The sequence below is a fragment of the Misgurnus anguillicaudatus genome, chromosome 24 (genome assembly GCF_027580225.2).
Source record: "Misgurnus anguillicaudatus chromosome 24, ASM2758022v2, whole genome shotgun sequence".
Taxonomy (NCBI): domain Eukaryota; kingdom Metazoa; phylum Chordata; class Actinopteri; order Cypriniformes; family Cobitidae; genus Misgurnus; species Misgurnus anguillicaudatus.
The window spans coordinates 35042469-35060679 of record NC_073360.2 but is presented as its reverse complement, the minus strand read 5'-3'; the positions used below and the strand labels follow the sequence as shown (position 1 = coordinate 35060679).

The 18211-nt window shown below is 37.1% G+C and overlaps 1 protein-coding gene across 1 annotated transcript in view; it reads left to right on the top strand.

The window, feature by feature from the left end:
* robo1 (roundabout, axon guidance receptor, homolog 1 (Drosophila)) overlaps positions 1-18211 on the top strand; it is a 338077-nt gene that overhangs the window by 90316 nt on the left and 229550 nt on the right. The gene's annotated exons all lie outside the window — the stretch shown is intronic.

Genomic DNA, 18211 nt, shown 5'->3' with positions numbered 1-18211 from the left:
GACAACTTTAAAGGCAATTTTCTCAATATTTAGATTTTTGTGCAGATTCCAGATTTTAGTTGTATTTCAGCCGAATATCGTCCAACGAACCATACATCAATTGAAAGCTTATTAAATTTAATTCGGCTTTCATATGATGTTGAAATTTTCCCTTATGACTGGTTTTGTAGGGTCACAAATTATATCGCAATGCTATCATATTTTGTGCAGCTTATTTTGTTGTAAATAAAAAATCCGGACAACCTTCAACAACAGACGTTGCATCCATTGATTTTTTTCCACCGGCAATCTTCCAACTTATAAACTCAGAGGTTATAGAAAATCTCGAGTTTCCCACTTTTGTGTTGTGCTGTTCATGCATGTTCATATATTTTTATGTTTAAATATTTTAGAAGAACATTTTCTTGGAAGGCATTTTGTGAAACTTTTGTTAAAATCACAAAAATGCTGGCAGCAACTTTTCAAAAAATGGCTGGCGGGGAATGAGTTAATATCATGTTCCTGTATGAAATATATATCAAAATATATTTATCTTTTAATATGTGTTGCTAAATACTTTATTTAGACCAGTGGTCCCAAACTTTTTCAGAGTGCGGCCCCCCTTGTGTACGGTGCATTTCTTCGCGGCCCCCCAAAGAAAATTTGTGACAAAAAACTGTTCTATCCATTGATTTTGGATGCAAAGATGTTGCATCCATTGATTTTTTTCCACCGGCAATCTTTCAACTTATAAACTCAGAGGTTATAGAAAATCTCGAGTTTCCCACTTTTGTGTTGTGCTGTTCATGCACGTTCATCTCGTACGATATATCCGACATGACTTGAACGCACCGTGTGATGGTTTACATTATGGCAGTGTCATTTGTCATGTCTTTGTCTGACTGCAGCATCACTCGGGCGTCGAGGACTCGGAGCTCATTGAGAGATATTATTGAGTCTCTCTGTGGCTGTTTTTGACACGCGGCTTTATTGAAAAACCCAGTGACAGCTTTATCGAAAGAACGTCACTTTAAGAAGTGTCGAGATGGCCGTCGCGGAGAATCCATATCTAATGGGGGAACACAGAGCAAACACAATTGAGGAAAATCAATGCCACTTTCACATCTGGTAAAACATTGGATGTGCCTAAACCACTTTCGTCTGTAAGGTTTCATCAATGGGCCTTGGTGTCGGGGGGCTTATTTATATACTCTATAGAGTATTTGTTTTATATAATAGCTGCATAGAGACTTTAATGGGGGTTCATTATCAATTTAAAGACATAAATCATTCACATTGTACCACGATAATAGTCGCATCTTATAAACATCACTAAATTTTACGAGAGTTAGTTATTGATTGTTAGACGTCTCTCTCTCTGGAATACTTGATTGTGATTGGTCAACTGCAGCAATCAGATATTTTTGTATAATGACTCTGTGTTATTGACATTGTCTCAGGTAACAGATATCCGAACACAGCTGTGCTCGGTTTCACGCCTATAATTCAACAGTGTCTCGCGTAATAACATCATTTGGCTTCAAATCAATATTTCATGTCCATTTATTTATTTATTAGGTAAGTAGCTGTGTAATGCGCAGTATATGCAGGCGGCTAATCATTATCGTAAAATAAATCTATCTGCGTTCGTCACGTCAGGTATGTTTGGTGTGTACAGTGTTTTAATCCTTACATATATGCAGAGTTCCCACGTGTCCTTCTGGGGGGAAAATTCAAGGCCCTGGGAATTTTTGAAAATATACATACATAGATACAGGTCATTGAAAGTGCTTGAATTTATTTTATGCAAGTTTTCTGAAGAAAAAAAATCTATATGATTCTCTGTGTAGTGTAGGATAATATCATAAAAATTCTAGACTTTTTAAGCACACGTGCTAAACTGTTCGCTTTAAATGTTTATATATTTTGTATGCGAATGTTGATTTATACCAAAATACTTTTTTGCATATTTGTGTTTGACACATGAAAACGTCTCGGTTACGTATGTAACTGTGAGAAGGGAACGAGACGCTGCGTCTCCCTTGCAATACTTCCTGCGTCCCTGTACGCCGTCTTTGGCAATATTTCAGATAGCGATATACTTCCTGACTCCCGCGTCACCCTGTCTTTGTCGTTAAGCCTCACCATTGGTTGAATTTGATATACACATTCAGACGCACTTACACCTGGAGGCGTCCCCAAACTGTCACCGCAGTGACGCAGCGCGAGTTCCCTCAAAAGGGAACTGTAACAATGTATCTTAAAAGATAACACAATGTAACCTTGCTCTCACTTAAAATGCGTCCCCACATGTAGTCCTTGAATTTGAAGGTATTGGACCTGGAAAGTCCTTGAAAGGTCCTTGAATTTGAAGTGGGATTAGCCTGTAATATCTAGTCATCTCTATACACTGTAACAGATAGCACTCGTCTTTGACTTAACGTGAAGTCGAATGCTCGGAGGAAACATGCGTGTCGTTTCGAACCAGCAGGAGGACGCTGACCGCCTGCTCTCCTTCATCCGTCCCTCTCAGGGAGAGATTGAGAGAAGCCGAGTGCACAAAGATGAAAAGCGTACGCTTTTGTCTCGGGCCAGGGGGAGTCCTCCATCCAGCAGCGATGTGTCGCCTTCTCGCCCATGTGTGAATGTCACGTCACTGTATAACAGGGCTGTTATGATGGTGTGAAGTGTGGGAGGATTTGGGATATGAGACAGAGCAGCACACATCTGTCTGTTAACTTCATCGCCACAGGGTCACGGCCGTGAGAGCCATGCTGGGTGCCACAGGTGGGGTTCGACTCGGTTGGCACTGATGAAAGAGAACCGTAAGGGATCTGCCCCCTTACCCCACCCGCTGTCTGTCCCGAAGCCAGCTGAGCAAGTTTAACATCCTGTGCTCTCCTCCCCTTTTGCACCTCCTAACGCGCCTCTCCGTGTCATCTCCATCCTTTTATAGACACGTTTGCACCATGCACCATCAGTGGTTTTGAGACAATACAAAGCATCCATATTCACACAAACGCTTGCCGTTTATTCCATGTGCAAAAATTTGACTTGCGCTGTTGCCGCCTGCTCCATTACAGTCTGTCAAACTGATGTGTAAAAGCGCCTCCTCCCTCCACTGGGAGGGCCTCCAGAGGCCTCCTCGCTTACCCCTGCACCCCCTTCGCAGGGCCGGCCTGTCCCTGCCCTGGCACAGATCCTGTTTGGGTATGTGGTGAAATTCAATCAGATGCTTAATTACATCTTAACACAGGTTCCTCACAGCTGGCTCCTATTCCCCCGATTCTGATTAAGGGGATTAGAAAAATGAAATTTAGCAGCGCATTTGCATACAGGCACTGATAGGGAGCCGCCAGCACTCATCTCAGGACGCTGTCGGGATGTCTCGCCTGGCCAGACGTCGAGCCATGTTTTTTTCTCTCCACGCCCCTGTAATCCTTGAAAATGAGCTATAGGTAAAATATAACTGCTGTGTTCAGCTCTATGCTCGTGTTAATTCTTAGAATTACACAATCTTAATCTTTTGTTATTAGGATTATGGGTTTATTTCTTTGTTGTGGCCTAAGCATTATTACATTTACATTCATGCATTTAATAGATGCTTCTATACAAAGCAACTTTGAGTGCATTTAGGCTTTACATTTTATCAGTATGCATGTAACCTGGGGTTTGAACCCACAACATTTGCGTTGCAAACACAATGCTTTGTGTGTTCTTTAACTCTAGGAAGGATTTTTTTAACAATCTCATGGCAATTTTGTACACTGTTTAAAAAATGTATGTATTTATGCAGCTGTTTGCCAGTAACTTACTGTAGATTTAAATTGATGTTATTTACTGGCAAAAGTTTTTAAAGTTAGATCAACATTAAACATGAACAAGAATACAACTAAAATAACAGCCTCTATGGAAACCAGAAATCCTTATCCTTTTTCTGTTATTTTCCTTCAAATTTTGTTTCCCAGAATGCTTTGCATGAGGCTGCTATTTTAGTTTTATTCTGTAAATATAAAGAATTGTTAATGTTTAATGTTCATTTAACTCTCCACAAACTGTTGCCAGTAAATTACATACATTTGAAGGGACACTCCACTTTTTTTGGAAAATATGCTCATTTTGATTTTTTGGCGTTTTGGAATCCATTCAGCTGATCTCCGGGTCTGGCGGTAGCACTTTTAGCATAGCTTAGCATAATCCATTGAATCTGATTAGACCATTAGCATTGAGCTAAAAAATAACCAAAGAGTTTGGATATTTTTCCTATTTAAAACGTGACTCTTCTGTAGTTACATCGTGTACTAAGACTGACGGAAAATTAAAAGTTGTGATTTTCTAGTCAGATATGCCTAGGAACTATACTCTCATTCTGGCGTAATAATGTTAGCGCCAGACCCAAAGATCACCTTAATGGAATCTAAAACTGTAAAAATCAAATGTTTATCTCTAGTGGAGCTGAAAAATGTGGATATTAATGTGCATATTTTCAAAAAAGTGGAGTGTCCCTTTAAATCTACAGTAAGTTACCGGCAAACAGCTCCCACTAATACTTTAATTTCTATAGACATTTTTAACAGTGTACGAATTCGTACGACCAAATTTCCTTTATGTACAATTTGCTTTCACCTCTGTGATGTTGGGTTTAGGGGCGGGGTATCATTATTGTTATTTCTAATAATCGTATGTTTTGTATGAATTACTTTGTTTGTATGAATTCCTGTAGGATCAGGTTGTAATTTTCCCCCCTGCAAAAATCTAATATATTTACTTGCATTTGATTTAAAAAAATCACTGTATATGTTTTTACTTAAATTTCACTTTATTTATACATCGCAAATGAGCAAACATTATAAAAATAGGCCTACACTGTAAAAGATTAGCTGTAATTATGCAGCTGGTTGCCAGTAACTTACTGTAGTAGATAAAGACTGAAAATGATAAGTAAATAAAAAAGATAAATAACATAAATGTAAAATCTACAGTAAGTTACTGGCAGCTAGTTGCCAGTAATATCCAGTAATACTGTAATTTCTACAGATTTTTTTTACAGTGTATGTATTATCAGAAAATTTTGTAGTGCTTCCTATATACTACATAAACCTTTTTCTTTGCACGTGGACTGCATGACACTTCTTAATATAATGAGACATATTTCCAGGTTACTTACGTTCTTCAGCTCGTGGATCAACTTTATCTCTGTTCTCATTTACTACCCCTGAAGTAATCCAGTCTCTCACCCTCACAATTGCATCCCATTGATCAACCGGTGAATGATTCCTCCGGTCCTCTCCGAGCAACCGAGGGATTACGGGTTTATTAATGAAAGTGTAGTCGTCTCCAGGCAGCATATTCCAGTTTACTCGGGGTGTTTGCATTATGGATGTAGGCCTGCAGTCTGTATGTGTATTTACTTACCCCAATTAACCGCTGTGTGCGCTAAAGGAGCCATTTTGGATGTTAATTTGAAAACAAACTGCATCAATCATTCACATTTTGCTTTTTGAAGGAGGATGATAATTAATCCCACTGAAACTCAACGCATGCCTGTTTAAGGTTGAGGTAAACCGGCTGGGATTCGGCCATCTGGGGCCTGTACCATGAAAATGGTTAAACAAACTCAGGGTTAAAGGATTAGTTTCAGGTTGAAAAAACCAAGCCAATGTGCAGGCCTTGTTGGTAAAAGCTATTTTCATGGTACCCAAAACTCAGGATTTGCACAAACTAATCCTAAACAAAGCTGGCTAACCAACTAAACCAGCTTCATGGTATAGGCCCCTGGTGAATACGATGCAGCACTGCCCTCTGTCAGTCGATCGAGGAACTGCACCTGTCTGGTTATTGTGTCTGATACATTTGTTGTTACACCTTGAATTAATTTGAGTTGTTTGATTAATCAGTTGTTTGTGATTTACTATCAGATCTACTTTAGATTTTCAGAAAGGCTGGTATTAGATATACAAATGATTTCTTAAACACCTTCAAATAAAAGATACCCATGATAAATAATGCTAAATAGCACTTAAAGTGGTTCGTAATCATATTGGGAACCATTTTAAGTGCCATATAGCACCTGTGTAGAACCATATGTGCTGTTTTTGTGCTATTTACCACCAATTTCTTTTTGAGTGTACGGCAGTATTATAAGGTAATATCATGGAAATGTGATATGTATAATGGTGCATATTAAAATGCATATTAAAAAATTATTTTAAACATTTATTGTTTATATATTTGTAAGTTTAAATTAAAACATTTACAAAGCTTTTCGCCATCATAGAGATGTTCAAAAAACACATTAAGATTGTGATATTCATCTCCCTGGCCTTTGTTAAGGTTTTTGAAGGTTTTTTGTCTGTGAAGGAGATGCTGCCACCTTGTGTCTGAAAGAAAACGTACAGGTAGACAAATAAAGACCCTCATGGATCCTACTGTATATGATTGACTGAAAAGTCCTTGCACACATTCATTGAAAATGCCTTGGAGACTATGAACCTTTGAAGAACCCAAAGTCATTTTGATTATTAAAAAAGGTCTCTTTGAAAAGGGATTTGCAATTGAAAGGATCTACTGGGACAAAAGGTTCACTGAAGTTTATTTTTTTAGCCCTATCTAAAGATTCACAGAGTTTAAAGAGATTCAAGGAGAATATTGAATAATATATTGATATAGGGCTGGCAAAATTAAGTTTAGTAAATTTTTTTTTTTAAAGCATCCACTGCAACTTCACTCAACCATGCAGATATCAGAGGTCCTTTTTCTTTTTTGTGAAAAAGTCAATTTAAAGAAAAAAGTTTACTGATAAATGGAGACACTGCCCTCTGCTGGCCAAACGGATGTTACATATTAAAGTAAAATATTAAAGCCTCATTGGATTGAAACAATATACTGTAAACTAAATATTTTATGATTACTCATCATCATACGCCTGTGTGGTTTAAGGCACATTACAAAAAAAATAATAAAAATAAAATAAAAATTGGATAAAAAAATGCTATAAAAAATGCATTGTACAGTAGTTACAATTGTTTTTACATAAGGCAAGTAAACTACTCATATACTCTTAGAAAGTATGTTATTTTTTTACACATCTTTGTGCGTTAAGCTTTTAACACATTATGTGTAATTTTAACACATTTCAGAGTCAAATCTGAGATTCAGACTAAATCTGTTTCTTTTAGAGGAGCAGACACAGTTCCTGTCTTTCATTATTTGTACTCTGTACAAGGCTGTAAATGAAGATGCTAACCAAACCTTACTGTGGTCTGCCATGCAGTAGTAGCATAAATCTGCTTGTGTGTGCACATTGTGATTTCTCATTGAGGAAGAGCAGTATTGATCAGAGCAGTGGGCACTTCTGCCTCATCACTTCATTTAGGACGGGTCATCAGTCCTAAATGTAGTGCAATTTACTGCCTTTATCTTCAGAAAAGTGGCCGGTTGCATAAACTTGTAAGACTAGTCTTAAAGGGACACTCCACTTTTTTAGGGAATATTAGCATTTTCCTGCTCATCTAGAGTTAAATGTTTGATTTTTACCGTTTTGGAATCCATTCAGCTGATCTCCGGGTCTGGCGGTACCACTTTTAGCATAGCTTAGCATAATCCATTGAATCTATTTACACCATTAGCATCGCGCTCAAAAACAATAAAAATGTTTTGATATTTTTCAAACTAAACTCTTTTGTAGTTACATTGTGTACTATGAACGACAGAAAATTAGAAGTTATGATTTTCTATGCCAATATGGCTAGAACTATACTCTTATTCTGGCGTAATAATCAAGGACTTTGCTGCTGTAACATGACTGCAGGAGGCGCAATGATATTACGCAGCACCCGAAAATAGTCCGCTTCGTTTTTTTTCAATAGCTGGGGACTATTTTCGGGTGCTGCGTAATATCAGTGGTGTAGTAAAAAACAGAAAAAGCTCCTTTGCGTATTTGAATGAAAACACATTACATCGCTGTCAAAAAAATTGTGTTCACAGGGGATGTGTCAGGCCAGTAGAGGGCGATGTTACATTGTAAAGAAACACTAAAAATAAAACAAACAATCAAATGTTTATTACTAAGATTTACCCTGGACATTAAAGTGCCAAAATTCAACTTTGTTGAAGAAGCGTTGTTAAACTGAGTGGCACAAACACAGTCCTGTAGGCCACCGTTGTTGTTTTGGTTGTACTCGGACTTGCACTTTGAACTTGGAAATGTTAACTGCATAAAAACGTTCCTGTTAATGCTTGAAATGCATTGTCGTATGAAAGGCCCCTAGACTCGGATGTGTCCTAACATTCACATAAACAATGTTTACATTTGCAATATACTGTAAGGCAGGGCTATTCAAATCTTACCCTGGAGGGCCGGAGCACTGCATAGTTTAGCTCCAACCCTGATGAAACACACCTGATTAAGCTTATCAAGGTCTTCATGATCACTAGACAATCACAGGTGGGTAAGTTTGATTAGGGTTGGAGCTAAACTCTGTAGTGCTCCGGCCCTCCAGGGTAAGATTTGAATAGCCCTCCTGTAAGGCTTACTTCAATCCCTAACATAGAGTGGATTTCACTTCTTTGGCTGTTTATGAAAAGGTAATGAACAAACATTAAGCATACAGTAGTTAGAGTCCATGCCATTCTATTCAAAGCTCTAGAAGAAGCAGCCTGCAGTTTGTTTGAGAGAAAGGTGACCTCTGTGTTCCTCACTAAAGAACAAAACGTTTATGTTGGGCGAAGTACAATAAACCAGTTTGCCATAGCTAACAAGGCACATGATTACCCAGAACAGCAGATGAGTAATGGCTGCTGTGGGCTTGGTCTTGCATGCATTAACCTTCAGCCCACATCAGCTGTTAATTGATTCTGTGGATCTCGGCTCAGATGTGAAGGATGCTGGTTTACTGAGGTTCTCCACGGTATATTAGATGTGATAGTGATGCCCTCAAGATACAGTATACAGATTGAGACATTTTGAGACTTAAATCGATACTCCAGTCAAATATCAAAATTACCTCATGATTTACTCAACCTCAAGCAATCAGTCATGTCAATCATCTTTCAAATGAGCACATTTGGAGTTATTTTTGTAAATGTCCTTGCTTTTCCAAGCTTTATAATGGGAGAAATTGAACCGGGATCAGGGAACAACTTAAATGCCGAAAAGATGCATTCATCCTCCACAGAGGTAATCCACACGGCTCCAAAGGGTTAATAAAGGTCTTCTGCGGGTTAACGATGCGATTTTGTATGAAAAATATTCAGATTTCAAACTTTATAAACTATAAAAACTAGCAGTGACTGTTGTGAATCGCGTGAGTCCAAGATGGCATTGTTACCGAAAGCTAGTTAAAGCTAATTATTAGTATTATATAGGACATTTGTATCTCAGATTGCTTAAGGGTGAGTATAGTTTTTCATTTAAAATCATTACTCATTACGTTTTCATTTAATCTCAAGTCAAGTCACAGTACTAAAATAAATAGGGGTAACTTGCATTTTTTCGATAGGTTTAAAATTAGCATTAGGTACAGAAATGGAATCAATTGAATAATAACACTGTGTTTATTGTATTAATTAAATATAATTATTATTTTTTAGAGCTACAGAAGTGATTTTCTCTTTGTCTTGGGTTGTTTGATTAACATTAATGACACAGACTTAAGTAGGTTAAATGAGGTTACTGTCTCTTTAAGAGAAGCACAGACTGGTTTCTGCCTCTAATCTACATAAACTTAAGACATAAACAAGTGTTTTGTTATAAAAAGAATGCTGTGGAAAACATTTTGTTTGTATGTGCCCTTTCAAGAACAGAAAGATTTTATGTTCGCTTGTTTTTTGAAACGCGTCTCTCCGTGTGTGCACTATTGAGCACGTGCAAATGATAAACTTTCCCTATTTAAAGCAACACTATGTAGTTTCCATGTAAAAATGACTTACAGCTCCCCCATGTGGTTGAAAAACATATCAGACACTCTTCTGCAGGCAGGGGGAGGGGCGGGGCTGTGTTTCCTACCCTCCACCGCCACTTTCAGAGTTTGCTTGTAGCAGCTAGGAGGCTGCTCAGGTTGCAGCAACAGTACAATTTGTCAAGTTAATAGTTGTTCTATCACTGAAATAATTTTAGAGACATTATTTAAAGGTAAAAAAACTACATAGTGTTGCTTTAAATTTGCACGTCAATCTGCGAATCGAATCAATGCGAGCCAAACCGTGGGTCGTGACCGTGGATCAACTTCAAGCGCAATTTTTTTTTATTTTTCACACGCAGTCCACACAAACACTTACAAATGTGCACATTTAATACAGACATTATAGCCTAGATGTAATATACGTAGAGCGGCCCACTCATTTTAAGATGCCCATCAACATAAAAATTCAGGCTATGCCACCGTTGTAGCCTAATTCCTCAATACATCTATTTACGAGATGTATCAGTAATGATAATGGTCACATTTCTAATAAGAAAAAGCATATTATGCAACCAAGGCCAAATTATGACAAACAATAAAGATTCATTTATTACATTAGTAATCGTTATAGAGTGAAACTGACTATAAAGAGATTATTAACTTATGGTTCTAGACGTTATGGTTGTCCTGTTGGATATTCTTGCGTTGCATATTTTGCATCTGGCAAATCTTTTTTATTGGCACAGTCCAAGTCTTTATAGCCAAACGAGACTATTTGTGGAGCTCGACTAACGTTACTGTCTGCCGCGGTTTGAATTGTGCAGCGTTAAAGGCACGGACGCTGATTAGTAAAATCATATTTTTTATTTTAATGAATTTTATTACTGTTTGTTTATTATAAGTTCAAGTCATTGTCCAGTCTTCCACGTCAAGTCAAGTCTCGAGTAGCTTGTTCTCAAGTCAAAGTCAAGTCATTTTCATACTTTAATCAACCAAGTCGCAAGTCCTGAAAATTGTGACTCGAGTCCCCCAACTCTGATAAACACACACTCAAATGCTTAGATGATGGATTTTAAGAGGACGGACGATTGAGATTGAAGAGATGGAGGAGACGCCAGCATTTCTTCGCTATTTTTTGTGTGCTGGCAAACAAGCGTCTCTAAATCACGATTGTGGACAAGGTCACCTGAAGAATAACTCAGCCTCTTCTGCACTGAAAAAAAGGCAGCATGAAGTTAAATCGACAAACTGTTTTAAGTTTTGACTTTAAAAAGTTGACATAACTTATAAAAACAAGTCGAAATTGTTCGACTTAATTTGTTAAGAAACACTTCAGTCATTACCTGCCGGCCATGGGATTCAAACTACCAATCTCTGGGTTACAAGCAAGTCTCGCTAACCACTCAGCCACACGGCCATATTATTTCACACACAATATTTTCATGTTAAATTGTTAGTATGGTCATATACTTTTAATATAATGAACTATACATTTAATTACAGATTTTTAATTGTACATTTAGATGAATTTGTATATAATTCAAGAAAGCAGAAAAAACAGTACTGTATAAATAATATAGACTATTCGTAAGTTTTAAACATGTTGGTACAATAATGCTGATATTTGTAAATAAACATATTTTTTATAGGCCTAATCATGTAATATAGACATAGGCCTGTCATAGACGTCCAAATCACGTCCAAAGAATTTCCCAGTTCAAACGTCAAATGTTGCCGTAAATATGACGTCGAAATGACGTCCAAAAAATTACCCAGTTTAAACGTCAAATGATGCCTGTAAATATGACGTCCAAGTAAGGTCATGGTTGGACGTCCAAATAGTGCACCTAGTTGGGACGTCGAATAGATGTCCAGAATTGGTCATGGACCGACGGACCCAATATAGACATGATCTGCACGTCTATCCGACGTCCTGTGTTTAGTGGGTATAAACATAAAAGTTGTTTTGACAAAAATGCTGCAATTTTAACAGCGTGTAGATGAGCACAGTGCTGTCTTATAGCCTTCAGGTGCTTTTACCTCCTCAGACGAAACACAGTTTACATCCAAAGTAGCTGATGTCCTGCCAAATAGCCGAAGAGTTTCACAGCCGTCCAATGTCTTGGCAGAGGAGAGTTTCTCCTGTCGCTTTATGATCATTCATTAACTCCCAATCCCATCATTTAAGAGGGAAAACAGCTTTCTTGATTCATAATATTAAATATACTCTATTCTGGCCATCTAAGCATTTTTCCAACTTGATTTATAAGCAAACAAACAGCCATGTATTCTTTCTAAAAATGTATCTAACGCAAAATTACTCTTTTGTGACACTAATGCATGCTTGAATTTCAATAAAACAGTTCTGTCTGCTATATTATGTACTTGTATGCAAGATTAGGGACACTTTTTAAAATATTTTACTTCCCGTCTCACCTCGTAGGCAGTTTGTACTCGAGTTGCTCTGTTACTCGCAAATGGCAATATAATGGAAATGTGAATCTATGGTAACAATTAGACCGCAGGGTCTTTGGCTTCCTCATAAAAGTAATTACAGGGTAGGAGTAATCATTAAAGTTTCATCATGCTGGGTTTCATCACGCACTAATGTAAGCTCATATTTTCAATCTATCAATAAATGAAGAAAAGGCTTAGACCATTAGCTAGATGATGTAAAAGGCGCTTAAAAGTGTCGATGTTCATTTCTATTCAGTCCACGAGTTAAGATAACATTTAATAAACTGATTTTATTTCCGCACCATGCTTTATGCAGAATAGGGGTAAAAACCCAGAAAATGGATGTCATTTCACTTTGGTTCTTTTTGGGGAAACGGTTTTACGTGCATGAATATTCTGATCAGAAGTTGATCTGGCCCTGGCGTAAATGTACATTGCATTTAAGACTGATGTGGCTTTACGGTATATATGATCATGTCTGGCAAATTCAGGTACAAGTCTCATAAACTAATAATGAGATTTGGCACATCAAAGTTTAATTTCAACCTTACTCAGTCAATATTAAAGGGACATTTCACAATACTTTTTTAAGATGTCAAATAAATCTTTGGTGCCCCCAGAGTACATATGTGAAGTTTTAGCTCAAAATACACCACAGATAATTTTTTACAACACTGTAAAAACTGTTACTTAGATCTAAATCAATAAAATTAAGGCAACATTTCCCAACTAATTTTTGTAAGTTTACTGAACTTACTGATATTTTGAGTAAGGACAACTTTATTCAATCAACGTACCCACTCAGTTTCGTTTGGGCAGCATTAAAGCGCAACATACTTACAAGCACCAGTCTTCTGAACAATCGTAACTACAAATCTCAAAAGAAGAAACAGAAACTCTTCCATATCTCGAAAATTAAATGAACATTACACACTAACAAGTCTTTCTTTTTAGTTAAAAACACATAAAATAGAGTTTAAATTCAAATTATACTCTCCAAATGCAGTCCCGTGCAAAGCATGCTGGGAACTACGAGTCAACTGCCTAGTTAGTTATGTTTAATAATAAAATCACGTAGTGTCAACACAAAAATATTAAGTTAATTTCCTTCTTACAAATTTAAGTGGATTATACATGATAAAATAAAGTTGAATTTACTCAATTATTTGTTCATTTAGAACTACTCAAATTATTCAAATTATTCTGTAATTTTAACTCATATTTTGATTAAAAAAATAAAAATTCAAAAATTGTAACACAGTTTACTCATTTTAGTTAAATCTACTAAGGCAGAGAAACACTTTTTACAGTGAACATGTTAAAATTGCAACTTTGCAGGTGTGAGCAAAAATGTGCCATTTTTGGATGTGTTCTTTAAAATGCAAACTCGTTGATCTCTGCAATAAATGGCAGTGGCATGGTTGGATAGTGCAGATTAGAGGGCGGTATTATCCCCTTCTGACATCACAAGGGGAGCCAAATTTCAGTGAGCAATTTTTTCACACCTTGCAGAGAATGGTTTACCAAAACTAAGTTACTGGGTTGATCTTTTTCACATTTTCTAGGTTGATAGAAGCACCAGGGACCCAATTATAGCACTTAAACATGGAAAAATCAGATGTCCCCTTTAAAGGTATCAAGGTTATGTGTTTACAGAATGAACTTTACATTATATAAAATGATTTTATGTAGAAAACAGTAAATCACAAGACTGGGTATCTTTTAATGTAATAAATGTCATGATTTTGTGCAGTGCACACGTTTGTATGTGCATGTGCTGTGTATGAACAGGTGTGTGCACTATACAAGCACTCACAGTCAGCGTCCTGTTTGTTGCCTGTTGGGAGCTTGATAGACATGCTTGACTTGCAGTATATGACAGCCTGCTGGGAATGCAGACGATGGTATTATGCTAAAGAAGTCATGTCGTGTCAGTGTTGTAAATATTGTCATTGGGAAAGAGTTGTCACTAGAAAGAATCACAAGAAGGTCTGTGATACCTGATGAAAAGGTTTATCATAATAGCAGAAACAAATTTAGTGACTGTTCCGAGTATGTTTAAAAATATATAAATTGTTTGCGCTTTTATATCACTTGCAAAAAATGTTTAATTTAATCAAATACATGACTACTAAAGCCCAGAGTATAGTCTGTTTTTTATATATATATAAAGTATAGTTTATTTGACTAATACGTGTACACAGATGTTTGACGCACGAACAATATATGCAGGGTTAAAAAAAATCTGCCAGTGTACGTACAGTACGCGCACACTCTTCTTATGACGAAAACTGCATCACACACACTGTATGCGAACCCTCACATATGCATAAAAAATTGACTATCCACCTTATTTTCAAATGCGGAACTCAGTCATGTGACGTATTTCCCTTCTTTGTGTGAGACATTTGTTCCAATAGCCAGCCGGTAGAAAACAGTGGAGTGGGAGCACACATAAAACATGATTTGGTAAATATTTACTACACCTGCCATCAGTGGCGGCCGGTGACTTCTTTTTTCGAGGACGCACAGTGCGAAGTTCGTCACCGCATGTGTGTGGTTCGTAATTTCAAAATATGTGTTTGGCGCGTCGAGTGAACTTGTGCATCACGTGTCTTGTCAAAATAAGTGCCTGCTGCAGACGCGTATAAAGGGTTTATGATAAAAGAGACGCTCGCGTTTGCCAAATACTCACATAATCTCATGCGTAATCAGAGTTTAATGTGAAGTGAGTGTCTTGCATGTATTTTGTATTTTATTATAAATAGTTTTGATGCATGTGCAGCAGGCACTTATTTTAACAAAACACGTGATGCACATGGTTCACATGACACAACAAACACATATTTTGAAAACACGAGCAACACACATGACACTCTTAACACATATTTTGAATTTGCACCCCTCGGAAAAGCAGTCTTGAGCTGCCACTGCCTGCCATGTATGTATGTATGTATGTATGTATGTATGTATATATATATATATATATATATATATATATATATATATATATATATATATATATATATATATATATATATATATATATGAAGAGTTTGGTTCCAAAACGCAATAAACGCCATTTTTGAAAAAAATGAGTTACTGCCAAAATCAGTATTATATCAGGTCAGTAGTTAAAAGTAAATTCTTAATTTTATGCAAAATCCAATATCCGCCGTGTTATTCTGTCATCTTTTCTCCTTTTTTTCCCAAAATGCGATAAACGCCACTCCTCCTTTTTTACAGAACGCAATAAATCCATTTCTGAAATTACAGCCCACCAGTCACGCAATGTAAACAAACGGCGCGCTGAGTACGGAGCCATAGTTTTCCTCATCTACTTCGTGATCAACAAACAAAACAAAATAATACTTTAATTGCATTGCTAAACCTGTGATGGTTTTCTGTGACGGGAAAGAAACGTAAGCCATCAACATCTAATATTTTCCCTGAGAGGCACTCGGGAGACGGGTGCTTGTTCTCCAGACAGCATCAAGCTTCTCATGCTAACACATTGACCCCAGAGGATCTTATGAAAAACTTTACATTATTTTACTCAAAGTCAACGAAAATCGAGCAGGACTAAAACATTTTACAGCTGATCGCAGTGAAAAATGTAAAGAAACGACGTCAAGTAACCGCAGCAATGACAGTGTTCTTAATATAACAAAGTAAGTGTTTTGGTTAATGCCATTAATTTTTCTTTTTTTAGTCATTGTATATCACTAGTCAACTAAATAAATATAAAATGGTAAAGATGAATGCACATTTATACATTGATTTAATAGATTTATAGCGTTTTGAAATAAAAAACTGTCATGGATTTATTGCATTTTGTGGAAAAAATAATAATAATTCGTTTTTATAATAAATTTTATAATATATATAATATATATATATACACATCACACTAAAAGATAATTGAGCAAAATTCGGGCAGAATGGCAATCGTAAATTGTAAAATGTTGAGGCCAAAAATCCTTTTGTGTGGGGGAAACCCTACGGACAAATGCGCACACACACTGTAGATGTCACATGAAACGAAACGATACCCAATCAGAAAGCAAGCTAATGAAAAACGCAACCATAACAACAACAGTCATGGTGCAGCAGGCACAGTCCAAAGTGAGATGGACATCAGAGATGTTAAAAGCAATCCATTGTATTAATGCAATCGTTTCTATGCCCATTGTTCGCCATGTTTGTTTTTTGTAAAGTCACGTTTGACCACGAGAGACATCGCAAGATTTCCTGTGTTCTTCATCGAAACGCATTCACATTGTTTGTGAAGGGAATTTGAAGATGTGTGCTGTAATGACCACAAGGCGGCACTCCACACACTACACTCTTAAAAACAAACGGTGCTATATAGCACCAAAACAGTTGCTTTGGATCGTAACGATAGAAGAACCATTTTAGTGCCATATAGCACCGGTGAAGCACCAGTGAAGCACCAGTGAAGCACCTGTGTAGAACCATATAGTGCTATGTAGAACCATATGTGGTGCTATAGTGGTGCTATATGGCCCCTATATGGTTCTACACTGGTGCTTCACTGGTGCTTCACTGGTGCTTCACTGGTGCTTCACTGGTGCTTCACCGGTGCTACACTCTAAAAAAAAAAAGGTTCTATATAGCACCAAAACTGTTGCTTTGGATCGTAACGATAGAAGAACCATTTTTAGTGCCATATAGCACCAGTGAAGAACCAGTGAAGCACCAGTGAAGCACCTGTGTAGAACCATATAGTGCTATGTAGAACCATATGTGGTGCTATATGGCCCCTATATGGTTCTACACTGGTGCTTCACTGGTGCTTCACTGGTTCTTCACTGGTGCTTCACTGGTTCTTCTATCGTTACGATTGAAAGCAACAGTTTTGGTGCTATATAGAACCGTTTGTTTTTTTAGAGTGTATATGGCACTAAAATGGTTCTTCTATCGTTACGATCCAAAGCAACTGTTTTGGTGCTATATAGCACCGTTTGTTTTTTAGAGTGTATACAGTCCCTCCAGAAAAACGCGATTAAGCGATCACATGATTTCTCAAATTGATATTTCAAATATGGCGCACTTTCGCAGCATAAATTGCAGATTTCCACATGCAAAATATGCACGATTTCATAATCCCCACATTTTCGTAGCAAAAATCACATATATCTTAGCAGAAAGTTGAAAAAAATGTTGCATTTACTTCACACAAGTGCAGCCATGTCCCCTTTTGCCATGGGAACGTTATGAAGTGACGTGATTATGTGACGTGGACATCAGTGAAAAGCTGCAAAAGTTCCCGCAGTTTTTGCAAGTTCCCGCAATTTTTGCTATTTCATCTCATAAAATTGCATAAATATCCCGCATATTCCATCGCATTTTTTAAGAAAACGTGCTGCAAGATCAAGGATTTTTGCCCGTTTTCCTGGAAGGACTGACTATAGGAACAAAACTTGTGGTCATGTATATGGTTTTTCACATTTTGAAAATCTTTTGGTGTGTCCCTAGTTTTAGCGGCGCTATGAAGGACGACGGCTTCTTAGTGGAGTAATGCTAAAGTCTTGTCTTGCTGCAGAAATAAAGCTGCATATAATCTTGTATTTAAACATAGTATAATAATTTCATCCATTGCATATCACAAGGTTTTAGTTCCTATGTGGTTTAAGCTGTTCCGGGTCAGTATGTCTACCTTAAATTGTTTCGCCAAGTGTTTAGTTTAATTGGATTTGTGATTGTCGCATTTAATAGAAGATGTAAGCAGGTCGTCAACATAAATGTTGACTGCAATTGAGTTTTTACAAACTTCGGACATACCTTACATGAAAAAGTTTAGCTGGTTTATGAGGTCACTGGTTTGTGTGACAAATTGTCCCATAATTTTC